We start from the raw sequence: 27644 nt of genomic DNA, 5'->3' as shown, positions 1-27644 counted from the left end.
AGCTGTTTTGGGTTCTTCAGCATTGCTTCTTTTTTAAATGCTCCCCTGCCCCAAATCAACTCATACTTTATTTCTGAGTTAGCAGGGGGAAACTCTTTTGGACCTAAGGAAACTGGGAAGGACCAAAAATGTTGTGAACGTTAAAGGGAATGACTGATAAAAACTGCCATTTAATAAATACTTGTAAAGACTGAGGGATAGGGAGGATGACACAGGATGGCCTTTCAAGGTCTCATGCTTGGCCAGTGTGCCCCCCAAATCTTGGTGGTTGCCCACGCCATCAGAAATAAATGTCTTGGGTCCTATGATTTAGGCCAAGAGAATGGTTATATCCATTGATTCTCCACTCTACCTGCAGCCTCTGCCCCATATTCATACCCTTCTCCAGAATTCTCTAAATATCAGGAGTATTTTATTTACTTACTTACTTACTTACTTACTTACTTACTTACTTATAGCCTGCCTTTCACCCTTAGGGGACTCAAAGAAGCTAACAACCACACACTTTGGTCAATTTAAAACAAAATACAAAAAAGTATGTTAGGTTAAAATACAGTTAAAATAAAAAAATACAATTAAAATGCCTTTTAAAACACACAATCTCTCCAAATATTACACCCACAACCTCCCCAGCAGTGTGTCCCTTATCCTTTTCCAAATGCCTGCTGGCAGTGGAAGGTCTTGACTTGCTTGTGGAAGGCCAGCAGAGTCAGGGGCATCCTGATCTCTCTTGGAAGAAAGTTCCATAGTCTGGGAGCAGCCACCAAAAAGGCCCTCTTCTGTATTCCCATCAAATGCACTTGAGTGGATGGTGGGACAGAGTAGTTAAAGCAAAGGTACAGGAACAAAAAATGGACCAATTCCACTCCATTCCTAGTTTTATTCTAATTAACTTTGATTATTCAAGGGATCTGAGAGAATGAAGTTAGTAGCATAAGACTAGGGGCAGATCTATATGGACCACTTATCTCAGGGCGTATCTGATATGGCATATGTGAATCAACCCCAGAATGGTTTTCACAGCCAAGGTAGGAGGGAGTATTTGCTGCCCAATGATGTTGAATCAGCTGGCTATCCTTGCCATTTCCTCCCATTCTCTTTGTTCTGGCAATCTCCAAGTGCACCATGTGGCCTGACAGTTGGTTGCCTAGACTGATATCAGATGGGGTGCCAGAGTGATGGGGGGGGAGAGGAATCACCCTTTCCTCTCCCTCCTCCCACGCCAATTACCCTGGAACCCCAGCAGCAGTCATTTAGACAACAACCGACCAGCAGAACCCATGGTGTGCCCAGAGACTGCCCCAAAAATGAGAATCGGAAGGGACATCCTGTGTCCCGGGGTGCTTTGAATTCTGGGGCAGAATTCAGAGGACTCCACAATTTTGGTTAATACTGGTCAAGACCATGTTAAACAGGTATGCCCTGTATTAAACTGGTCAGCTCTTTACATAATTTGACTGCCACGAAGCCAATTTAGGCCCCCTTTGCTCTAAGCCAGTGGTTTTCAACCTGTGGGTCCCCAGATGTTTTGGCCTTCAACTCATAGAAATCCCAATAGCTGGTAAAACTGGCTGAGATTTTGGGGAGTTGTAGATCAAAACACCTGGGTACCCACAGGTTGAGAACCACTGCTTTAAGCACTCAGTGTAGATGTGCCCTAAATCTACTTCCTCATATGCATCTGAAGCACCGATTAAGGGCTTGTGTAAACAAACCAAATACTCTGGGATTACTATATTTGAAAGTTTAGCTGTCTTCATGATGCGCAGCTACTTCTGGTGACAATCCATTAAGCACCCTTTCAAGGCACCAGCTATCTGGAAGAAATCATCCACATTGCACCATTACAGCAATGTGATCCAAACTTACGTAACTGTCATGGATCCATTGTATACAATCTTGTGATTTGTAGTTTGGTGAGGTTCTTAGAATTCTTTGCTAGGGTACTCAAGCTCACATCCTCAAACTGTAGCATAGAACTATCTATTGCAGAGAATTCTAGGTTCCTCAGCAAACTACACATCACAGGATTTCTCAGGATATCAAGTGATATCAAACTACGGTAATTATGGAATGTCAAGTAGATACACTTTTAGTGAATAACCGCTGTGAAACAAAGGACCAGAAATAGTAATTAGACCAGCCCTTTCATTAAAGCTAGACTGAGACTCTCTAGGAAACCAAACTAAATTTAATTTTGGTTGCATAGCAAAATAGATAATTATTTTACCATTTCAGTAAGTATTTCATAAGACCACTTTTCCATCTATAAGGTACAGCTCCCACATGATTCTGCTGACAGAAGAGCCAATTAATCTGGTGGAATTTCCATTTAAGTGATACATCCTAAGGTACAGAATGAGAAAGCAGGCCGGTGTCCAAAAGAGGATCTTTAAATAACTTTGTGAATTTGTCAGACTAAAATTACAACCCAATCACACTGCAGCTCCTCTGGGAGGCACATATTGATGCCAATTCTTCAAACAATGCAAGAACATCTTATGACAACAATGTCATTGTTCACTCACAAGGTATCATTTTATTTCACATTTTCCTTTGGGGTTCAGCTCAACTTCTCAAGAACTGCATATTAATAAGATACCAAAATAGTTGTGTGTGCATGTGAAACTGCTGTGTTTCTACTGAAGACATTTCCACCTCCTCCTACTGAACAGCTGCCTTTGATAACATGATTCAAATACTTTGTTCCATTTAATCATGAGAAGACTTGTTCACACTTCAAAAGTTCTGTTATTTTACATGAGGAAGAGGTAAAGAGATTACAAAACCTGCTTCTCCCTAGTTACAATCATGCTCTGGAATACCATGGACAAAGTAAATGTTGGTATTTATTTTACATGGCACAATATACATTGACAAGGAATTCTGAGAGCTAATCTTTATGTGGAGCCCCGGTGGCGAAGTGCATTAAAGCACTGAGCTGGAGACCGAAAGGTCCCAGGTTCAAACCCCGGGAGCGGTGGGAGCGGCCGCTGTAAGCTCCAGCTCCTGCCAACCTAGCAGTTCGAAAACATGCCAATGTGAGTAGATCAATAGGTATCGCTCCAGCGGGAAGGTAACGATGCTCCATGCAGTCATGCCGGCCACATGACCTTGGAGGTGTCTACGGACAATGCCGGCTCTTTGGTTTAGAAATGGAAATGAGCACCAATCCGCAGAGTCAGACATGACTGGACTTAACATCAGGGGAAATCTTTACCTTTACCTAATCTTTATGTAACTGAAATAAAAATGTGCAGGGCATTTAGAGGCCTTAGGAAAGCCCATATGCCAATAGTACTACCAAAAAAAGGGCGGGGGGAGAATAGAGACAGAGACAGAGGGAGGGAGGAGAAAACTTTAAAGTTGGTACAATGTTGTGGACTTTGAGGGGGAAAACTGAGAAATTAATGTAAATTACAATTACGAAATGGAGCAGATATGGAGGAAACTACGTGTGTTGTACATTTTAAAAAACATTCTTGCACAATTTTACATATTGTTACTCATAACTGATAAGAATCTTGGAAATGTATTTTATTATCTTAAAAATCATGAGAATTAAATGAAAAGTAATGCCTCCACCTTCGTTACTTGGGTTTGGATGGGAATATTTTAATAAATCAAATGCAGAAATAATCCTTAGAATGTGCTCTTTAACTACCACTATTCACTTTTCCACATAATCACCAGACAATTGGATACATTTCTGCCAACAATGAACAAGTTTTCTGAACCTGTCACAGAAGAAGTTGACACTCTGTTTCCGCAACCAACGTCTCACAGTAGCCATCGTGCACAGATCTTCCAATAGCCAATCAAAGCAATAATGTTCTTGTGAAATGCCGATTATGCTTGAAATTTCTCTCTGAGTGATACAACGATCATCCTGAATCAATCTGTCAACCTTTTGCTTGTGAAACTCGGTGGTTGCTGTCACAGGACATCCAACTCTTTGTTTGTCACGCAAGTCAGATGTTCTCACCTCAACATCTTTAAACTTACTTGCCCAACAATGCACAGTACTCACATCAACACAATCACCATAAACAGCTTGCATTCTCAGATGAATCTCCTTTGGGGTGACACCTTCTGCTGTCAAGAATTCAATGACTGCAGTTGCTTAAGTCACATTGACCGACTGTCTGTGCAGGCTTCCATACTTCGCACTTTAACAACACAACCACTCAATGCTAAGGCTTCCTGCCAAATGGAACTGTAGAGGAGAGTCTACTGAACAAGCCAGTACCTGCCACATACCAGTACTGCCATCTGTTGAGCAGTTACGAAGGTGGAGGCATTACTTTTCATTCAATCCTCATATATTAAAAATATAAATGAAAGGTTTTCATGAGATACGTTGTATCCCCATATATTTCATTATTACAATTTATGTATGTCTCTTTTACTTTTATAAGGGATTGGTGTAACCTCTGGTTTGCTAGTAAAACTAGATTACCATTTTGTAAAAAGATGCATGCCTAAAATGGTGTGTCACCAACATGAAATGTGTGGAAAGCTCCAGTCTAGAAGGAAAAATATGGGTATGACTGGCTGACTGGCATACCAGATTTTCTGGCAGGTATCATTGGTGCATATCTAATATTAAATGCACTGAAAATACAGGTAGGGGTTTATTTGGGGGCGGGGAGGCAGTTCTTTATGCAAGATTTTAAAAACAACTGAACCAAACATTCTACAAGATACTGGACAACCATCAAAATTATTTAAGTCAAATTGCATCATTCAGTCCACATGGGATACAATTTCTCCACAACTGTTCCACAAAATTGGCTTTTAGGGCAGCAAAAACTGACATGATATGAGGGAAATTGTTTACCTTTACTTATATATGGAAGAAATCAACAGGAAGATGCCAGGAGGAATCCTGTAGAGTTAGTCACTGTGCCTCCTTAAGTGGAGTTATATTTGCAGGAATTAAAACTGCACAGTTGTGCAAGTCCATACCTAATATCACTACATATCAGAGTAGGTAAAGTTTCCAATGTGCATTGATTCCAATGTACAATTGGACCAATGGGCATTGGACCAGTCCTGATGCATAATGGGTTAGTCCTGATGTGTCAATGAGCATCAGTGTCAATGAGCATCAAACACCAGAGTTCATTGGGACTATTGCTGGTGTCTCATCACACTTCTTTGCAATTCACTAGCCAGGTTTCTTGGCTTCTCCTCTATATGCTGCTGCTCAGTCACATAGTTGTTTCCGACTCTTTGTGACCTCATGGATCAGTCCACGCCAGAGCTCCCTCTATATAGCTATCTATATGGGTCATATAATATTCTGGCAACCATTTCAGCAGCATCCCCAAATGATTCACAATATATCATCACTATTTTGGTAATATCTGTCAAATGAAGCACAGTGTTCTAGAACATGATCCATAGCTGTGGTAGTCCAAAGTGATACATATTATTGGATTACCAGGGGGCTCTCTGTGGGTCCTTCCAGACAGGCCCAAAATGCGGGACCTGTCTCACTTTTACCTGAGGTGTTAAAAAGACACCTGAGGTAAAAGCTAATTAATGCAGAGAAAACTGGGTTTTCCTTGTTCATTCTGCATTAATTAAACACCTGGAAAAATGTGGACCTTAAGCTGATGTACAGATCTTTTCAGGTGTGGACCCTGTGAGAATCCCCACAGCATCCTAGTTCTTTGGGCTCCTGGAGCCTGAAGAAGAGAGAGGGTGCCCCACCCCACCCTCCCAAAAAAAAAACGTACTCAAAGGGCCTGCTGGGGGGAAATGGGGGAATGGGAATGACTGGATGCCATCCTGGGTCAACCTTTGGAGGGAAAGTCTGGGGTTGTGGAAGGGGTTGGGGACTGAAACCCAGGAGGAAGCGGGTTATTTTGACCTGGTTCCTCCTGGGTTTTAGTTCAGTGTAGAAGGGCCCTGTCTCTTAGAACAGTATTTGGCCATTACTCAGAAAACAGCTGCATTCAACACCGTGGACCATGACTTGCTGATCCATCGATTGGCTATGTCTGGTGTACGAGGTTTAGCTCTTAAATGGTTCAATTCATTTCTCCGGGACCGGAGACAGAGGGTGGAATGGTTAGGCCAAAGCTCCGAGAGCTCCTGCCTTTGCTGTGGAGTTCCCCAGGGTGCTATCCTTTCGCCCCTGTTATTTAACATCTACGTCCGACCACTTGCTGGACTAGTGCAGAGCTTTGGCATAGAGTGCTACCAGTATGCAGATGATACCCAGCTACTCTTGCGTCTCGAACCTGGGACAACCACGATTCCTGAGAACTTTAAGCTGTGTTTGGAAGCAGTAATGAATTGGCTGCGAGCGAGTAGACTAAAAGTGAATCCCGCAAAAACGGAGATACTCTGGCCCGGCCAGCCACCAGAGTTAATCCAGTCACTGCCTGATTTTGATGGGGATGTTCTGGTTCCGTCTGCTACTGTTAAAAGTCTTGGGGTTGTGTTGGACTCATCGCTGACAATGGAGGCCCAGATCACTGCCATAAGTAAGCAGGCCTTTTTTCATCTTCGCCAGGCAAGGAAATTGGCATCCTACCTTTCAACAGAAGCATTGGCAACGGTAATCCATGCAACAGTCACCACTAGGTTGGATTATTGTAACGCCTTATACGCCGGCCTTCTGAAGACAAAAACCCAGAAGATCCGAATGGTTCAAAATGCGGCAGCCAGGCTGCTAGTGAGATCATCTATAAGATCCCATATTACACCGATTCTGAAACAACTGCATTGGCTACCAATAGAACATTGGATCCCTTACAAGACACTGATCCTGACATTTAGAGCTCGAAATGGCCAAGGACCATTATATCTTAGGGACCGCCTCATTCCTTTCTTCCATCAGTGGTCACCTCGATCCTCCCAGGAAAATCTCCTATACGTAACGGGCCCTAGGGAGGTACACCTGGAAGCTACAAGGCGTAGAGCCTTTTCGACCTATGCTCCAATTCTGTGGAACTCATTGCCTCCATATGTTAGAGCAATGTCGGAGTTGCAACCTTTTGTAAAAGCGCTCAAGACTTGGCTGTTTGGTTGTGCATTTAAGTAAATCAGATCTAATTTGCCAAATAGTCACTGTTGAATGTTTTTATGTTGAATGTTTGTATGTTGAATGTTTTTATATTGTGGAATGATATTTTAAATTGTAAGTCGCTCGGAGCACTCTGGTGGAGAGTGACTAATTAAGAAATAAAGTGAAGTGAAGTGAAGTGAAGTGAAGTGTATGGGTTGGTATGCATAACGATAAGATGAATAGGAATTGTTTTTCTTCTGACCCAATGAAAGTGCCCGTTCCTGCTATAGCCCCTATGTAGAAGTACAAAAGAAAGTATCTATCACAAATAAACACACACACAAAGATGGGTCTTGTTATTGAGCAATCATCATAGATTCAGGAAGAAGTTAAAAAATCTCCAGTTCACTCATACCAAGGCTTAACTATGGACCAGACCTCATAATGGGTCCCTTCTCTCTAAATTTACCCTGATCGCATTGTTCAGAAGAACGAAATGACAAAATGAAATTTAAAATATCAAAACATGGAAAATGAACTGAAATTATCCAATAGCTCAGAATGTGTCTACAGCATTGATTAGAACCAATTCATAAAATAATCAACCCAGTAGAGGCCACGGCAGGTAGTGCTTTATTTATTTATTTATTTATTTATTTTTCAAACTTATATGCCGCCACTCCCCTAGGGCTCGGAGCGGCTTACAAGAACCGGCTAAAATCAACAATTTAAAAAACATTTTAAAAACATCATTTAAAAAAAATCTTTAAAACATCCTAAAAGCACCTTTTAAACATCAGCAACAGAACTCAAAAGCCTGCCGAAACAGGTGTGTCTTACATGCCCTGCGGAAGGCCAACAAGTCCCGCAAGGCACGAACTTCAGGTGGCAAGGTGTTCCACAGAGATGGCGCCACTACTGAAAAGGCTCTGCGTCTAGTTGCAGTTAGACGCAAGGTCTTAAAACTGGGGACTTCCAGCAGGTCTTGGTCCTCAGAACGGAGGGATCTCTGGGGTTTGTAAGGGGTGAGGCGGTCCCTCAGGTACATCGGCCCTGGACCATGTAAGGCCTTGAAGGTAAGCACCATCACTTTGAAAGTGATCCGGTGCTCAATTGGTAACCAGTGCAGCTGCCGTAAGATTGGTGTTATGTGGCATCTTATGGGGACTCCCGCAAGGAGCCGGGCAGCTGCATTTTGCACCAATTTGAGCTTCCGGATCACCGACACAGGAAGGCCAATGTAAAGGGCATTACAGTAATCCAGTCTCGAGATGACTGTAGCCTGGATCACTGTAGCCAGGTTGTCCCTAGATAGATAGGGGGCTAGCCATCTAGCCTGCCGAAGATGAAAAAAGGCAGTTTTGGTAACGGCGGAGACCTGGGCCTGCATCGTCAGTGAAGGGTCCAAGAGGACTCCCAGACTCTTTACTAGTGAAGACGGGCGTAGCACTTCACCATCCAGGGTTGGCAACTGGATATCCCCACTGCCCGGTCGGCCCAGCCATAGGAACTCCGTCTTTGCTGGATTCACCCTCAAACTACTGGAACGCAACCATCCAATAATGGCCTCGAGGCACTGGTGGAAACTGTCGGGTACAGACTCCGGTTGGCCTTCCATCTTTAACACAAGCTGAGTGTCGTCAGCATATTGATAACACTCGAGCCCGAAATCTCGGACCAGCTGAGCAAGTGGTTGCATATAGATGTTAAACAACAGAGGGGAGAGAATGGCCCCCTGAGGAACCCCACAATGTAGAGGGGACCTCTCAGAGACCAGGCCCCCCCTCTCCACTCGCTGTCCACGGTTGTGAAGAAAGGAGGCCAGCCAATTTAAAGCTGTCCCCCTAACTCCAGCAACGGCAAGGCGGTGGGTCAGAAGATTGTGATCGACTGTGTCAAATGCTGCTGTGAGATCCAATAACACAAGCAACACCGACCCGCCCCGGTCAAGCTAGCATCGGAGATGATCTGTGATGGAAACCAATACAGTCTCTGTCCCATGCCCCGCACGGAAGCCAGACTGGAAAGGATCCAGTCCGGCTGTGTCGTCTAGGAACTGCTGCAGCTGCACCGCTACTGCCCTCTCAATCACCTTGCCCAGAAATGAAAGATTCGAAACTGGGCGGTAGCTGGAGGGAACCAAACGATCTAAATCTGGTTTTTTCAGCAGAGGAGAGACCACTGCCTCTTTTAATCCCTCTGGAAAGACTCCTTGCTCAAGGGAGCTGTTTATTATCTTCAGCAGCGGGTCACGTAATCCCTCCAAGCAGGATTTTACTAACCAAGAGGGACACGGGTCAAGGGAGCAAGTGGTCGGTCTAGCTGCAGCTATGAGCCTATCGAGACCCTCTGCGTCCAGTGGGATGAACTGGTCGAGGGTGGGCCCAGCAAGTGGCCACGGAGTCTCAAGTTCTCTCATTGTATCAGTTGTGGCGGGGAGGTCCCGGCGTAGTAGTGAGATCTTGTCAGCAAAATAGCTTTGAAAAGCCTCGGCTGAAGGCTTTCAGTGAAATGCAGAGAAAGAAAGGAATATATTTGAGATGCATTCTCAATCAGAGACTGAGAAGCCCCCCTGCACTTCCCCAGTCACTAGGAAGCCAAAGCATTTGTCACCTACATGGTGCTACAAGGGCTGAACCGCATGAGGCATATGTTAAGAGTTAAACCAATTGTCAGCTTCAATGCACTATGTGTGGCGACACCTGTCCTTTGTCCGTTTCCTAAAGAAAGTACAGTAATCTGAATCTGGGCCCTTACAGTAGGAGATAAATAAAACAGTGGGGTGAGATTAAAGCTCTTCTATACCCCACACTATGGTGGCAATCATATCAGATCACTACCATATGTGTTTGAATAAAGAAAAGACGCAATTAAGGCAATATATTGCCTAGGAAAGGAGGCATGTAGTTTGACTACCTAACTCATTGATGTCAATAGGATTGGGATGTACATAACGTATAGGGAAGCATTTGCATCAAGGGCCTTTTTGATAAGGTCATAAATCTTCCTATTTATCTATGACAACATGGGAAACCCCTACTAGTTATTAAATCAACAGCAGAATATTACAATTACAGTACTTGAGAGGCAGACATTCTACCTTCTGTGTTCCTACTTCCAGTACCTACCTGTCAACCCTCAATCCCACCATGAGCATTATTTGAATTGGGGAATTTGTAAAATCAGGGCACTGACTGCCATTCAGCATGCAGTCAGGCATATTTATACTCCAATTTTCATCAATGGATTGAAACAGCTCCTGTAACTCGACTGCAGGCTACATTATGTACAGCTGTGACAACCTGTAACTCATCAGAATTGGTAAAATTGAAGCATATAGATCAGTGGTTGTCAATCTGTGGGTCTCCGGATGTTTTGGCCTTCAGTTCCCAGAAATCCTAACAGCTGTGAAATTGGCTGGGATTTCTGGGAGTTGTAGGCCAAAACACCTGGGGACCCACAGGTTGAGAACTACTGATACAGATAAATGCTTGAGACACATAGAAGTAACAAAATCTCTGACCATACTAGAGTAAGTATTCAAGAAGAACAGGGAATCTGACAGAGAAAGTTTTTGGTTTGGTTTGGTTTTTTTGCCACTCAGAACTATTTTCCTGGATGATATGATGGAGAATACTTAGATATAACCACAAAATACAGTAGAGTCTCACTTATCCAACATAAACGGGCCGGCAGAATGTTGGATAAGCGAATATGTTGGATAATAAGGAGGCATTAAGGAAAAGCCTATTAAACATCAAATTAGGTTATGATTTTACAAATGGAACACCAAAACATCATGTTAGACAACAAATTTGGCAGAAAAAGTAGTTCAATACGCAGTAATGCTATGTAGTAATTACTGTATTTATGAATTTAGCACCAAAATATCACGATATATTGAAAACATTGACTACAAAAATGCGTTGGATAATCCAGAATGTTTGATAAGTGAGTGTTGGATAAGTGAGACTCTACTGTAGATAGATATAACCACAAAAAACCCACATTTTTCATAAATTCATCTTTCACGCACTGCATCAATATATCTACAAAGCGGAAACTCTATCCTAATTTACTTTTTACATGTTCTGCATCAATTTACCTACAAAGCTGAAGGTGTATCATCATTTACTATTTGAATCTTTTCATATGCATGCACTTTTCATATCTTTTCATATGCAGTCAGAGCTGTCAGTATTACCCTATTACGAAAACACTTGAAATCCTATGGCGTGGTCTGCACTCACTACAAGCAGATGCAGTTGTTTTTATTACTACATGAAACATGTAACCTTGAACATTCAAGAGAGAAGAAAAAGAACAATCCAGAAAACATTAGATATATCATTATCCCACTAAAAATTAGTACGAGTGCTTATACAGTGTTCCCTCACTTATCGCTGGGGTTAGGTTCCAGGACCACCCACAATAAGTGAAAATCCACGAAGTAGAGACACTATATTTATTTTAATATTTATACATTATTTTAGTAGTTATACACTATTTTAAGTCTTTATCAGCAAATCGTGTGTTGATATATCATCTCCTTCTCCTCCTGTTGCTGCTTGCACTCCTTTTCTCTCCCTTCGGCTTCTCCTTCCTCCTTTCCGTAGGCTATAAATTGTAATTTTTTATGATTTATAATATTGTTTTAGAGTTTATTGAAAAACCGCAAAACAGTGAATCCGCAAAAAGTGAACCGCGAAGTAGTGAGGGAACACTGTATAACGTTTAGATACCAATCCTTACACACATACACATAACCATCTACTTATGGCCTTTCTATAGAGACACAGAATACAGCTTTTTAAAGATATGAGATATAGGAGCTTATTCCTGTCTTTTTACAGTCTTCACCCTCCATCCAAGTTCATTAGGAGATGCGTTCTATAATTATGATGATGGATTTGAAGGTTTAGGATTAAAAGAGTCAAATTGTACTTTATTGACAAGTTTGCAGCTTTAGTAGTATTTTATGCTATCCTTCTGGATGTTCAATAATTTTATTGGCCAATCAAAATGCAGAAAGCACACCTTGCAAGCTTTTGAAGCTTCCCCGGCTTCTCCATCATCATTGCCCAATTAAGAAGCCAGGGAAACTTCAAAAACTTGCATGACATAGTTTTTGGAGTTTGGCTTAGCCATAAAGATATTGCTCCTTTGAGGATTTTGGATCTTGTAGTTTGTTGCATGGCTAACACGCTGCCCCTGAATATGTTTTCAAATAACTTTGTGCTTCTTCTGAACCAGCCCAATAATCAAGATTGAAGTGATTTTCTCTTCTCATAAAACCTCCATAAAAATATGTATCACCGCACTCCCCAACTGAAGCTCAGCTTTCACAGAAACCATAATTGTTCATCACCTCAGAGAAGCAAAACAGATTGCGCTCACATGGTATGGTGTGCCCATTAAAGCACCATTTAAATACCATTATTTTCTTGTGCTTACGGGATAGAAATTGACATGTGCGTACAAATTTCTTAATTCTACGTTTAATTCAATAAGATGTTGCTCAGGGGCATATCATGTCTTGTTTCATTTTTAATGGGCAAAATGAATGAGTCATGATTTAAGCAGAGGGCTAAGTATCAGGATAAATGCTTGAGACAAGCCACACATTTCCTCCACAAGCAGGGCCAGCCATAGAGAAGAGCAAACTGAGCGGCTTCTCTGGGATTAAAGATGAAGGGGACCAAGATGAATGCAAGGGATCAATGCCTGCTGACTGTACAGTCTTCAAAAAAGTAAGATTCTGGGAAGGAGCAGCAAGTGTCTTTAATTTTGTCTTGATCCACAAAGAGTTGTGACTACCTACAGTCTGCAACAATGAACATCCATCTAATCAAGTGGATTTTTAAATATCCATTTTGACATCACGTCTGCATTAAAACTAGGCAAAATTGTTGTAGTGATTCTATCACAGGAATTTCTTGAAAAGATTTATCCAGACAACAGTTTGCTTTCTGCAAAGACTGTGGGAGAATGATATAGAGTCACTTAGTGGGTTGGCTGGGTTTTAAAGCCTGGTCTCCTGACACCCTAGTCCAGAGCTTTCTCAATATTTTATGTTAGTGATGTGCTTTTTAGACATGCATCTTTTCGTGACATAATAATTTAGTTTAACTAGAAACCAGAGGCTAAACCAACCCCTTACAAGAGATACAGATGGATACATAAATTGTAATAATGAAATGTTTAGGGACAGAACATATCTCATGACAACCTTTCTCATTCATATATACACACACACAATATGATTTCTTGCTTATTTCACATAGACTCAGAGGTTTGTTATTATGTTCCCACAACATACCCACACACTGTGGCCAACACAAGAGTTTGGAAAGTTCTGCCCTAGTCCAACATTCAAGCCACTATATATCCCTGGTTTTCAAGGTAACATTTCCAAGCATAATATCAAAACATAAAAAAAATATTTGAGCCCCCAGTGTTGCAGCAGTGGCACAGTGGGTTAAACCATTGAGCTGCTGAACTTGCTAACCAAAAGGTCAATGGTTTGAATCCAGGAAGCAGTGTGAGCTCCCGCTGTTAGCCCCAGCTTCTGCCAACCTAGTAGTTCGAAAACATGCAAATATGAGTAGATCAATAGGTACTGCTTTGGCAGGAAGGTAATGCAGTCATGCTGGCCACATGACCTTTGAGGTGTCTACGGACAGTGCCGGCTCTTCGACTTAAAAATGGAGTTGAGCACCAGCCCCCAGAGTCAGACATGACTAGACTTAATGTCAAGGGAAAACCTTTATCTTTACCTAATCAATTTTGTACAATATTATGCAAACAATCCCGTTTTTATACAGTCTTGGAGAAGGGGGGGGTTGTAAAAGTGGCACTAAACGTACTCCTGTTGCAGAAAAAATGCAATATTAAGTGATTCAGTCCAAAACAGAAACTCAACAGGCAATTCTGGACCATTAAAGTCACTTAAGCAATCTCCTTCCATCAATTTGAACCTATCTAAAGAAATATTCCAGCACAGAAATATAGAAACTAGGACATTTCATGAGGCTGTACTGACTTATGACTTATTGTTTCCACTGATATCCTACCTAGTTTCTATGATAAAATCCAATGTTGCACTTCAGACAAGCAGTTACTTGAAGCTTTACACCCTCACTTCAGAAACCCACCCTCTAACTCCCTGTCAGAGATCAGATATACCGTCCTCCATTTCTCATGCTCTCTAACCTTCTAATCATTTTTTTTCTCCCAAACTACTGTGGGTCAGAAGATATTGGGATTTGTAGTCCAGACAATTGACTTTTTCAAGTTCTGTCCTGCCCTCAACCACAGTCTAATGGGAATTTTGATCTTTCACGTTTCTTTTTGTTTCAGTTTGTTGGCCTGAAGAGCGAATCATAAATCTGCCGAGCTAACAACAAGAAGGTGGCCCATGTGTTGTAGTGGTTAGAGTGCTGGACTGAGATTTGGGGATTTCGGTTCAAGCTCTTCTGCCTGATTATTAAGGTTATTGTTGTGAAAATAAAGTGAGGAGGAGGAACACTATGTACAATTGCCTTAGCTGAAATGTAGGACAAGCATATTCAGTGACTAAAGTAAAATACATATGATAGCCACTGTCATCATCATCCAATGAAAGCCCACATAATTTTTGACTTTTTTTCAGCATATGTGCTTTAACAAGTTTACAACTACTGTGTCTTAATAGATGTTATCTGCAATTGACAATTGACCCTCCAGGTCCATGATTCTATATCCACGAATTTAACCATTTCTTGAAAAAAATGTCAGCCAACAAAAATTCCAAGAAGTCATTTATATAAGAGGGTCTGTCTAATATGTTATGGTATATTATGGGATTTGAGCATCCACAGATTCTGGTATCTGTGGCCTTAGGGTGACCATCAATTAGAAATGGCAGGCAGTCATCATTTCTCTGGATTTTGAAAAGGGCTACTCCTCCAGATACATCAGAAATTTAACAAAGTCACAAAGTCCTGTTTAAGATGTGTCACACACACACATAGCCATCCCAGCTACACTGATGAATATTAAAAGGGGCTTAATGAGTGAGTAATCCATCCTAACTCAGTTTCATTATACTACCTGAGTCACCAAGAAATGAATCTAGAAAGTGATAGGGGATGGATGTTCCATGGCAACACATTGGAAACATTAAGGGAAGGAATTACTTTTTTTCTCTCCCCCCCCCCCCTCTCTTTTAATGGGGCATTGCTAATAGCAGCCTCTTCTGCTTTGGCTGCTTTTCATCTCTGGAAATAATTGTGTGAATATAAATCTTTAGCCCAATCCACTGAAAGAGGGAAGCATTTGCATACTCCAGGAGTTCACCGTGGCTGTTATTTCCTAATGGCTCGTAAGAGGGATGCGCTCAACAGCAAAGCATAAGCTTGGAAAACATGTCAGTGCCCACAACTGAGGGTAGCGGTATTCAAACGGATGGATAAAATGCTTAGATTGAAAATAGTTTGGATATTATTAAAATGCATAATCCAACAGACAGAGATGTATATTATGGAGTCCATCTGGTTAATGTATCTATCCCAATATTGTTGTTTCTATAACAACAGTTAGAATGTTTTAAAATTTTGGTACTGGGAAACATTCAAAGATTCACTCTATCCATTTTTATTTTGTTTAAAAAAGGCAGCACAAACACATAAAATCAATCACCGTACAATTAAAACGGTTTTATGCCATTTTTCCTCTAAACTAAAACGTTGTTACTCTTTATTGGTTTGACAAACCTACCTACAAGACAATTACATAAAATCACGGTATGTCAACTTTTAAAAAAGAATACTGTTTAATTACTGCAGAAGTTTGCGCTGAGAGAAACTGTTTGTGACAGAATAACAATGGCAGTTCTGGGAAGAGGAATATAAAGAGGAATTTCCCAACTGTATCTCTTTTGTTAAAAGCCCATTTGATTTTATCCTACTTATATTTGTCAGCTACGGTGTAATTCCAATGTGCTTTCTTCTGCTTCACAATGCAAGTATGGTGAGTCATAAATTCTGCCTTATTCCAATTAATTTGGCTAAGAAAATGAAATAATTCAAGCAAAATTTTGATATCAGATTTTACAAAGTCCCATCCCATCTCATCTTCCAGGACCTTTTGTTTATAATAATACTAGCTGTGCCCGGCCACGCGTTGCTGTGGTGTTGTCTGGTGGTGTTGGTGAGAACTTGTTGAGGTAGTGGTGGTATTGAATGCTGTATGGTTGTCTTTATGTTTAGTATGCATTTGGTTGTTTGTGTACTGTGAAAGTGGTGAGGGTAGAGGGGGTCTATGTCCCTGTGTAGTATTGTATAGTATTTATATGTTGTCCATGTGTTGTGAATGCTTGGATTGTGTCCTGCTGCATAGTAGAAAGGGTTGGGCTGGATGGCCCTTAGGGGTCTCTCCAAACTCTTGGATTCTATGCTTCTATTATTATTATCATCATCATCATCATCATCTTCATTATCATTATTATGTAGCGGTTGGATGGCCATCTGTCAGGAGTGCTTGGATTGTGTCCTCCTGCATGGTAGAAGGAAGTTGATCTGGATGATCTTTAGGAGTCACTCCAAATCTTAGGATTGTATGATGATGTTGTTGTTGTTGTTGTTGTTGTTGTTGTTATTATTATTATTATTATTAGTAGTAGTAGTAGTAGTATTGAGAGGCTGGGTGGCCATCTGTTGGGAGTGCTTGGATTGTGTCCTGCATGGCAGAATTGGGTTGGACTGGATGGCCTTTAGGGGTGTCTCCTAACTGTTTGATGCTATGATTCGATGTGTATTATTATTGTGCAGATATTGGATGGCCATCTATCAGGAGTGGTTGGATTGTGTCCTCCTGCATGATATAAGGAAGTTGAACTGGATGATCCTTAGGGGTATCTGCTAACCTTAGGACTGTATGATATTATTATTATTATTATTATTATTATTATTATTATTATTGACACAACGACGTTGTATGACACAGGAAACAAGATAGATATGCTGGATTTCGTTTCACAAAATCACAAGTCGAACACTTCCCAAGTGTCTAGGACTGTGTGATGTATTTTCAGATGATGCGTGCAGATCCCAGTAAGGTGGCCTTTTGCAGTTGGCAGATCGTAATTTTGTCAATGTCTATTGTTTCCAAATGCCGGCTGAGATCTTTTGGCACGGCACCCAGTGTGCCCATCACCACTGGGACCACCTGCACTGGTTTCTGCCAGAGTCTTTGAAGTTCAATCTTGAGGTCCTGATAGCGGCTGAGTTTTTCCTGTTGTTTTTCTTCAATGCGACTGTCACCTGGGATGGCAACATCAATGATCCAAACCTTTTTCTTTTCCACAACTGTGATGTCTGGTGTGTTGTGTTCCAGAACTTTGTCAGTCTGGATTCGGAAGTCCCACAGTATCTTTGCGTGTTCATTTTCCACAACCTTTGCAGGTTTGTGATCCCACCAGTTCTTAACTGCAGGGAGGTGATACTTGAGGCATAGGTTCCAATGAATCATTTGGGCCACATAGTTGTGCCTCTGTTTGTAGTCTGTCTGTGCAATTTTCTTACAGCAGCTGAGGATATGATCAATGGTTTCATCGGTTTCATTGCACAGTCTGCACTTTGGGTCATCAGCTGATTTTTCGATCTTGGCCTTGATTGCATTTGTTCTGATGGCTTGATCCTGGGCTGCAAGGATCAGGCCTTCTGTCTCCTTCTTCAGGGTCCCATTCGTGAGCCACAGCCAGGTCTTCTCTTTATCAGCTTTTCCTTCAATTTTGTCAAGGAACTTTCCATGCAGTGTTTTGTTGTGCCAGCTGTCAGCTCTAGTTTGTAGTGCAGTTTTCTTGTACTGGTTTTTTGTCTGCTGTGCTTTGAGGAGTTTCTGATTTTTGACTTCAATCAAAGCAGGTTCTTCACTTTGTTTTACATATTCTGCCAGGGCATGTTCTTCTTCTTTGGCTGCTTGTTTTACTTGCAAGAGTCCTCTGCCCCCTGATCTTCTAGGCAGATACAGCCGGTCAACATCACTGCGAGGGTGCAGTGAATGATGAATGGTCATGAGTTTTCTTGTTTTTCTGTCCAAATTGTCCAGTTCCATCTGTGTCCAGTTTATAATGCCAGCAGTATATCTTATGACAGGTATGGCCCAGGTGTTTATGGCCTTGATGGTGTTGCCTCCATTGAGCTTGCTTTTGAGAATTTTTCTGACCCTTTGTGTGTATTCTTTACTGACCACAGTTTTCACATGTTCATGCTTGATGTTGTCCAGCTGTAATATGCCCAGATATTTATAGGCCTCTGGCTATTATTATTATTATTATTATTATTATTATTATTATTATTAAGAGGCTGGCTGGCCATCTTTTGGGAGTGCTTGGATTGTATCGTCCAATGGCAGAGTTGGGTTGGACTGGATGGCCTTTAGGGGTCTCTTTTAACTGCCTGATTCTATGATTCGATTTGTATTATTACTGTGCAAATCTTGGATGGCCATCTGTCAGGAGTGCTTGGTTTGTGTCGTCTTGCATGGTAGAAGGAAATTGAACTGAATGATCCTTAGGAGTGTCTCCTCACCTTATGATTGTATGATATTCTTCTTCTTCTTCTTCTTCTTCTTCTTCTTCTTATTATTATTATTATTATTATTATTATTATTATTATTGAGAGGCTGGGTGGCCATCTGTTGGGCGTGCTTGGATTGTGTTCTCCATGGCAGAATTGGGTTGGACTGGATTACTACAGTAATTATTTCATATTAAAGTAGAATCTCACTTATCCAACATTCTCTTATCAAGTGTTCTGGATTATCCAACGCAGTCTGCCTTTTAGTAGTCAATGTTTTTGTAGTCAATGTTTTAAATTCATTGTGATATCTTGGTGCTAAATTTGTAAATACCCTGATCTCTCTGTCATTGGGCCTGCCGTGGTGAGGTCCTGAGCTTCTGGGGGAAAATCCAGGGACACATCCTTGTTTAGGGCTGCCCAGGTATGGTCTGTCCACCCAGTGCCTTTGATGTCCCTTGCATCCGATCTTGTGTTCTTGTTGTAGCTGGATGTTATTTGGATATGTAATGAAAGGTGGGGTGCTGTGATTATGACTTCTCCATCTCCTTCCACTCCAGTTTCCCTTTCTGGGTGCGCTTTTCTGTTTGTTATGTAAAGAGGATTCTGGGTATCTGGAATGCCCAGGCCTGATTTCGATTTGTGCCTGCTTTAGTTCAAGCAGTAGATCTTCCTTGAGCATATGTAATAAAGACCAGAATCTGCATCTCACCTCAGGATCCTGGAATGTTAGCTCTATACTGCCTCTTTGGCCATTCTGTGTCAGTCGTTTGCAGAAAACACCGTTGTTTAAGTCCAAAGAGTGCCCCAGGGCAGATTGTAGTTCTGCTAGGTGTTCCTTTGCCCATATCGTTGCCCCATTCGGTGTCTTCACTGGCCAGCTATGTATAATCACTTGTCCTCCGGCAGGTTGCCTCTTTCTAGATTGGTGAAAGTTGGAGACCGGTTTTTTGTTCCTCCATTTAGGAAGTTTACTATATTCTTCTCCTCTGCCCTCTGCCATTTGTCTGAGTCTCTTTTGGAGTGCCGTAAGGGTAGGGCGTTCATTTCCTGTGGCTAAGGCTTCATTTACAACAGGGTAGTTGGTATTTTTGGATGTGGTGCTGAGTTTGGAATTATCCATGTTGTTGTGTATCCCTTGGATGTAGGGAGAAGGGGAAGTGTCTGAATGGCCTTCCAGGTACTCGTCTATTAGCTGGAATTTTGAATCTTTTTTGAATTTTTGAATTTTGTAAATACAGTAATTACAACATAGCATTACTGAGCATTGAACTACTTTTTCTGTCAAATTTGTTGTATAACATGTTTGGTGCTTAATTTGTATAATCATTACCTAATTTGATGTTTAATCGGCTTTTCCTGAATCCCTTCTTATTATCCAACATATTCACTTATCCAACGTTCTGCCTGCCTGTTTATGTTGGATAAGTGAGACTCTACTGTATATTTATAATCTTATATTATCTGCTTAGAACTGGATTATATGAGGCCCCTTCTACACAGCTGTATAAAATGCACACTGAAGTGAATTATCTGGCAGTGTGGACTCAAGATAATCCAGTTCAAAGCAGATAATATAAGATTATGAATGGGTAATATAGCTGTGTGGAAGGGCCTTGAATCTACACTGCCATATAATCCAGTTAAAATCAGATAACCTGTATCTTATAGGCAGTGTGGAAGAGTCCTGAGGCCTAACTGTGCCTGTCCCCTAGGCTGAGTAGGTTGCTAGGAGACCAAGTGGGCAGAGTTTAGCCTTGTAACTGGCAGCAATTGGATAAAAAACAATTATTCCTCTCTCTCTAATTAGGACTTTATTTTTCTTTTTGTTGTATGAACGTATGGATGAGGGGTTGTGTTGCCAAGTTTAGTGTTTCTGGGATGTATAGTTTTGTCGTTTTGTCATAGGCCGAAATTTTTTTATTCTTTTATATATATAGATAATTTATATATTTAGTGGAAGTTGACCACAGAATTGCACTGGAGGCCTGGAGAGAACATCCAATGGTATTCAAAAGTCTTCCTCAAACCATGATAAACGAACTTGCATAATAAGTACATCTTGTGTACTTTTGAAAGCACATTTCTCTACCATTTTGAATGCTCCCCAATGTCTTGTTTCACAATGTTCAATATTTTCCTTTGTGGGCAATGTAGGTTAGCAAGAATCTAGTTATATAGGACAAAATCCAAATCAGTAACAAATTTCCCATATTGCTGACTATCTTTTTGGATCACTATCCTTTCTCTAGTTATAACAGCACAGTATGCTTTATTTGATCCATCTGATCTTGTCTAGCTCCTCTCTTCACTTTAGTTTAACAAAACAATTAACAATTGCCACTTCCCTATTAATGCATTTCATGCATGTCTGTGTTGTTGGTTTTTACAGCAGCTGCCGTTACAGGTCTCTGGAAGGGAAAAAAAGATCCTTGCCATGGGCAATGTCCTGGCCACCAGCTCCCCGACCCCCCCCCCCCCCGGCGGCGCCAGGGCTGGGCTCCGGCTTGGTCTTGGTGCCCCCGGCTTCTCCGTGCCTCCCATCACCAGGCTGGTGCCCCCCACGCAAGACCGCCCCACCGACGACAAGTGCGACCAGCTCCCCAACCCAGGGACCTTTGAGCAGTGTCACCGGAAGTGCAAAGCGGTGGTATCAGGCCAAACTGCAGAGAAGGAAGTATCTAAAGTATCGTGGAAAAATTATTAAAATCCAGAGAATGGTGAGAAAATGGATGAGCTATAAAAATAAATCTACATGTGCAATTAACAAAGACACGAGGCAAGCAACACAGGACAATGGAATAACCAAATTTCAGGCATTGTGGAGAGGGTACTCATGGAGGAAGAAGACGGATACTGCAGAAACCCGAGCTCTGCAAGATACTTGGTGATTGCCAACAAAGAAAATGTTTTAAAATTTTATATTGTATTTAATAGTTTTAATTGATTTTATATACTGTGCAATTTTGATTTTGTGTAGGCATCGAATTACTGCCATTGTTGTAAACCGTCCATTAGGGTGAGAAGGGCGGGATATAAATGTTGGAAATAAATAAATAATAGACATCCTATACTTGAACTTGTAGTTTGATTGTTTAATTCCCTCCAGTTTTAACGTAGCTCACTAATACATGGTCTTTGGGTGCATATGTGAAAGCATATAGCAACAGCTATATCCTAATATTGCTGCAACAAAGCACATTTTCAAATCTGATTTAACTGTTGGTTCTCTTGGTCTTCTCAGCAGTTTTCCTGGTATTTTCCTGGGCAGTCTCACTGGGATGAGACTGGGAGGCACTGTTTTATAGTGGCTCTATTCCTTCCTGGAGGGCCTTATCCAGAAGGTGGTGCTGGGGGACTCGTGTTCAAACCCTTGGCCATTGACGTGAGGGGTTCCTCAAGGTTCTGTTTTGTCCTTCATTTTGTTTAACATATTCATGTATCGCTGGGAGAGGTCATCCGGAGGTTTGGAGTACGGTGTCACCTATATGCAGATGACACCCAACTCTACTACCCTGTTTCCCCAAAAATAAGACAGGGTCTTATATTAATTTTTGCTCCCAAAAATGCACTAGGTCTTATTTTCAGGGGATGTCTTATTTTTCCATGAAGAAGAGCTCACATTTATAACAACAAAATGAACATTTATTATATACTGTAAAGTAGTTGTCATCACAAACCAGCATAACCAGACAAACTATGAAGCCTATCAAGAATTTCTTGTTACTACATGTGCAACAATCTATGGTACCTCTTGCAGTTTAGGTTTCACAAGGTTTCCACGCTGATTTCTCTCTATTCTAGTTTCAATGTAGTTATGAATGATGAATAATATAATATACTATAATAATAATATGATAATATAATAATAATAATAATATAATGATATACAATATATTAATGAGATAATATAATAATAGGATATAAAAATAACAGAATATGACAATAATATGGTATTAATAGGATAATATAATAATGGGATATAATAACAGAATAGCATAATAATATAATAATAATAGAATAATATAATAGAATAATAGAATGGAATAGAATGATATAAAATATATTAATAGGATAATATAATATGGAATATAATAATAAAACAGAATATGCTAATAATAATAAAATAATAATATGATAATATAATAGAATAATAGTATAGAATATAATGATATAATAATAATAATCGAAAAAATATAATATAATGATTTAAAATATATTAATAGGATAATATAATAATGGGATATAATAATAGTAACAGATATGATGATAATAATATGGTAATAGAATAATAGTATAAAATAATCAGTTTCATGGCATAGGATTGGAATAAGGATGAGAGGAGAATCCCTATGCGTCCTGTACCTTTAAGAAACAGAAAGCGCAGGAAAGCCCTCTTCCTTCCTTCCCTCCCACCCTCCCTTGCCCTGGCTCCAGGAGCCAATCAGAAGCCATGGGGGCAAAGGGAGCAGGGCCGGGAACGGAGCCTTCTCTCGGAAGGAAGAAACGGCAGCGCAGCAGCAGCCACGGAGGCTGGGGAACAGGCAAGGCAAGGCCAGGCCAGCAAGCACTTTCCCTCCCTCCCTCCCTCCGGTGTGTATGTATGAGTGCTGCTTCTGCCCTGCAGCCATGCTTCCCAATGGAACGCTGCTGCAGCCTTAGTTGCTAGGTCTTACTTTCAGGGGAGGCCTTATATTTGGCAATCCCCCTAAACCCCTGCTAGGTCTTATTCTTTGGGGAGGTCTTATTTTCAGGGAAACACGGTACTTGTTCCCACTTAAAGCCAAGTCATGTCTGTCATCAGTAATGGACTGAATGAGGGCAAACAAACTGAAATTTAATCCAGACAAGACATAGGTGCTTCTGGTCAGTCGGAGGGCAGATCAGGCAACAGACAGGGTTATACTCCCCCTGAAGACACAGGTCCACAGTTTGAGGTTTCTCCTGGACTCAGTGTTGAACCAAGAGGCCCAAGTATCTGCAGTGGCCAGGAGGGCCTTTGCACAATTAAAACTTGTGCGCCAACTTCACCCATTCCTTGAGAAGCCAGATCTGGCCACAGTGGTACATGACTTAGTTACATCCTGTCTGGATTACTGTAACGTGCTCCACATGTGGCTGCCTTTGAAGAGTGATTGGAAACTTCTGCTGGTCCAAAGAGCTGCAGCAGGTTGCTAACTAGGGCTGGTTGCAGCAGCTACATTGGCTGCCAGTTTGTTTCTGGGCATAATTCAAAGTGCTGTTTATGATCTTTAAAGCCCTAAACGACTCAGGTCCAGGCTGTTCGGCTGACCGCATCCCCTTATATGAAAATGCCCTGAGATCTTCAGGGGAGGCCCTTCCCTCGGTCCCACCTCCATCTCAAGCTCGGTTAGGGGGAACGAGAGAGCAGGCTTTCTCGGTGGTTGCCCCTCTACTCTGGCTTCCCTTTTTCCCAGGGAAGCCAGAATGGCCCCTTCTCTGCTGTCCTTCCGGCGGCAAGCTAAAACCTTTTTATTCAGACAGGCTTTTAAGATAAAGTCAGGGATGTGGTTTTGCATTTAAATATGTATTTATTGATTTTAACTGAATTTTTCAATATCCATGATATTTAATTATGTTTTAATGTTTATATATTTGGAGATTTTAAATTGTACTGAAATGCTCTTAATGTAAGCCACTTTGTGTCTCCTTATGAAGAGATAAAAGGGTTTTATATAATAATAATAATAATAATAATAATAATAATAATAATAATAATAATAGACTACAAATCCATAGCACCTGCTGATTGGCCACATTGGCTATTGTTTGTGGAAGTCATATGTAACATATGGAGGAAAGTATTGTATACTTTCTATGTGAGCCTTCAAGTTTCCTGTTGATTTATGGCTTTTAAAGCAAGGAATACTCAGAGGTGGTTTTGTCATTTCATTCCTCCGAAATATAGCCTGCAGCACTTGGTATTCATTGGTGGTCTCCCATCTAAGTACTAACCAGAGCTGATGCTGATTAACTTCCAAGATCAGACAATATCGGTCCCTTTAAGCTACACTTTAGCCATACTAAAAGTCCTGCCTCTATCCTGCCTCTGCTTCTTCTATCTTCAGTGAAGTAACCTGAATAACTCTCAAGCACAGATAAGTATTCCATTTCTTTTTCACAATAATGAATTTTAAATAGGCCAGATGTCAGGAAGAGTAATTTATCATTGTCCATTTTCAGATGTGACCATTATTCCAACTCTTTTGTTTCTCAGCTTTTAACTATTAGGAGTTCTCAAAATGAGGCTGTTTTCTACCACATGGCTATTTTGAAACCCAACCAGAAGAACAGTTCCAAGTGATTTGCAAGCTAATATGCTGCATTCTGAATATTTGGCATTATTATTTTACTGGCCTTGTGAACTCTGCTCTGTATGATTACCACGGCTAGCTAATTTTGCTCTTGTTTAATTTTCTATTTTGTAAGGAGAACATCATTTCAGTTTGGGGGGGGGGTTGTCTTTTTTCTACCTCCTGAAAACTGGAAATGACTTTTTAAATTTAAGGGAAAGGCTTTTAGGTACAGAATGCATTTATCACTAAGTTTGTGATCATACTGTGAAAATGAACAATATGAATTTACATTTACTGACAAAAATGAAAATATCTTTGAAAACTGTGCTTGGAATCTGTTATAGTGTTCTCTGAGAAACCATTTTAAAATATAGTTGTTTGAACATCAGCCTTCTAATAGCACTGCCTTGGCCCATAGAGTAAATTATGGGTAATTGAGGGGTCTAATGCAATCTTTTACATGTTGCATTCGACAGATGTTTGATTATAATACCTGACCATTGGTTATATCAGGTGAAAATGATAGGAACAGTACTGCAAAATGTCTGAAGGACACCAGCTTGAGAAGGGTGATGTGTTGTAAGATTTTACCATAAAATGTCATTGTTGCCATAGTATCTAGACCAGAGCTTTCCGAACTGTGTGTTGTGACACATTAGTGTGTTGCCTGTAGTGCAATGGCTGCTCCTGGAGAGGAAGAAGGATGCATCAGCGGGTGCAATGGTGGGGACAGGTGCCAAGCCCGAGGCCACATAATCCTATTCCACATTGTCTGAAGCTCAAGACCTCCAACCAGCAAAGGGAGAGCTAGGTGCCCAGATGGAGGGAGAGCCAAGCCCTTCCCCTTGCTGAATGGAAAGCTAGGCTCTTTGCTCAACTGGAGAGAGAGCCAAGCTCGTTGGCTGGGGGGGGGGGGGGGATGAAGAATTGAAAGAAATCCCCCAAAGAGCATCAGTCAGGCAGAGAGATACAATCAAGGCCCTCCCAACAGATTGCCATCCAGCCTCAGTTCAAAAACCCCCAGAGAAGGAGACTGCATTGAACTCTCTGGTAGTCTATACTTCACTAAAGTTGGAAGAGACCTCCCAAAAGGGCTTCTAATCCAACCCCATTTAGCCAGGCAAGAAGGCATCCCCATCCAGCCTCTGTTTAAAAACTTCCAGAGAGGTTAAATCACTACAGAAGTGGAGTGCTGGTGTTGTTCAAGTTTAGGTACTGTTATAATTTTTATAATTTGCACAATTTGTTGATTGAGTTGCAGCAATTACTACTAATATGAGTAAGTTTGTAATTAAGAAAATATAATCTGTTGACAATGATGTTTGTGATGAACTACATGGAGCAGCTATAGAGGAAACTACACAAGAATCAACTGTAGTAAAGATTACAGGCAGTCCCCGAGTTACAAACTTCTGACTTACAAATGACTCATAGTTTAGAACGGGGTGAAACACCAGCAAGTGAGCAAAATCTACCCCTCAGAAGGGAAATTCACTCCTGCAAGAGTTATCATGGGGAAAAGGTGTCGCCGCTGAAGCTTTCTCACCAATCCTTGTTTCCACAACAAGCCATTTTTTTCAAAATCCAATTATCACAGGCAAGGCCGTAGCCAGAAAAAAATTTCGGGAGGGGTTTTGAAAATTTCGGGAAGGGTTTTGAAAATTGGGGGAGGGGGTTGAACCCCTAGCCCCCCCCCCCCTCTTGCTACAAACCTGTTAATATCTGCTTGAGATAGTGCCTGGAGGGACTCTTAACGTTTTGCGTCTCATAGACTTAGCATGGGGATTTGTTTAACCTGTTAAAATTCATGAGTAAACCAGGTTTTTTTATAACCTGAAAAATTTCGGGAGGGGTTTGAACCCCTAACCCCCCCCCCCCTCGCTACAGGCCTGATCACAGGGACAAAAAGTGTGGTGAAATCTTCTGAACAGGGACACAGACAGCAAAACAAACACTACAAGGGTTACATTTAAAAATGTACATGCTCCAATTTCCACTTCAAATTCTACTTAAGAACAAACCTACAGAACCTATTTTATTCGTAACTTTGGGACTGCCTGTATATATGGGGAGGGGGAGTATGAAAATCTTATAATGGGTTGGTTTAACCCAGTGGTTCTCAACCTGGGGTCCCAGATATTTTTGGCTTTCAACTCCCAGAAATCCTAACTGCTGGTAAACTGGCTGGGATTTCTGGGAGTTGTAAATAAGTAAGTAAGTAACTTTATTTTTCTACCCTGCCACCATCTCCCAGCAGGGAATCGGGGCGATTACACGGGACACGAGCCCGAAGATACAGAACAAGTAGATCAGTTAAAACATATTGCAATAAAAACACAGTAAAAACAGCATTTATACAAAACAGTTACTTTAAACAAAACAATACATTAAACCATAAAACTCAGTTAACATATAAATCAGTTAAAACTAAAGTAGGATAAAATGGACCACCAGGTTGGTGGAGGGGATGGCATGGAGGGGCCACTTAAACTAAAGTGCAATAATACAGTTCTAAAGTGTTTTGGGGCCAAAGGACAAAGTGTAAATGTTTCTAGACCGAAAGGGTTATAGGTCAAAAACATCTGGGGACGCCAGGTTGAGAACCACTAGTTTAACCTCTGGTTTGCTAGTTAAGTTGAATTACTGTGTCACAAAAGGATGCATGTCTAAAAACATGTCACCAACGTGAAAAGTTTGGAAAGCTCTGATTCAGACAATCAAGTCATGTCATTCTATTGCATATAATCA

The 27644-nt window shown here is 41.1% G+C and overlaps 1 protein-coding gene and 1 long non-coding RNA gene across 9 annotated transcripts in view; one reads left to right on the top strand and one right to left on the bottom strand.

Annotated features, from left to right (window-relative positions):
• LOC134295705 (uncharacterized) overlaps window positions 1-21658 on the top strand; it is a 64845-nt gene extending 43187 nt beyond the window's left edge. The window contains exon 2 of the long non-coding RNA XR_010002334.1: window positions 20972-21658. This is a non-coding gene — a long non-coding RNA (uncharacterized LOC134295705). The remainder of the gene's footprint in view (window positions 1-20971) is intronic.
• Window positions 1-27644, bottom strand: part of dlgap2 (DLG associated protein 2) — a 619373-nt gene that overhangs the window by 482890 nt on the left and 108839 nt on the right. The window lies entirely within an intron of this gene.

Source organism: Anolis carolinensis, chromosome 1 (assembly GCF_035594765.1).
Source record: "Anolis carolinensis isolate JA03-04 chromosome 1, rAnoCar3.1.pri, whole genome shotgun sequence".
NCBI lineage: Eukaryota > Metazoa > Chordata > Lepidosauria > Squamata > Dactyloidae > Anolis > Anolis carolinensis.
Note: the sequence above shows the minus strand (reverse complement) of the source record. Positions and strands in the feature narration are given on the sequence as shown.